Source organism: Rhopilema esculentum, chromosome 4 (assembly GCF_057945365.1).
Source record: "Rhopilema esculentum isolate cy_ngs chromosome 4, ASM5794536v1, whole genome shotgun sequence".
NCBI lineage: Eukaryota > Metazoa > Cnidaria > Scyphozoa > Rhizostomeae > Rhizostomatidae > Rhopilema > Rhopilema esculentum.
In genome coordinates this window covers 4,544,736-4,545,036 of record NC_142818.1, presented here as the reverse complement: position 1 = coordinate 4,545,036, position 301 = coordinate 4,544,736, and positions in this window count along the sequence as shown.

Here is a 301-nt window from a genome sequence, read left to right as displayed (position 1 = left end):
AGCACACGATTATCTTTCTGACCTTCGTCCGGAAACAATTACTATTCTGTCTTCAATTAGTTTCTTGTTTGTTTTCCTCGACCAGCATGAGCGACACGCATTCATGCGCCATCCTCCTGGTCATTCTTTTGTCTATAGGCCAATATCATTTTCACAGTTCCGATAGGCCATATTTATATAAAAACAATGCATCTATAATACTACATGGTTCTGTTTCAAGCTGCGAAAACAGTTCTTTCTTAACATGCTGTTCTTCTTTATGAAGGTGAATTCACTTTTGGAGGTCATCGATCATGCGATG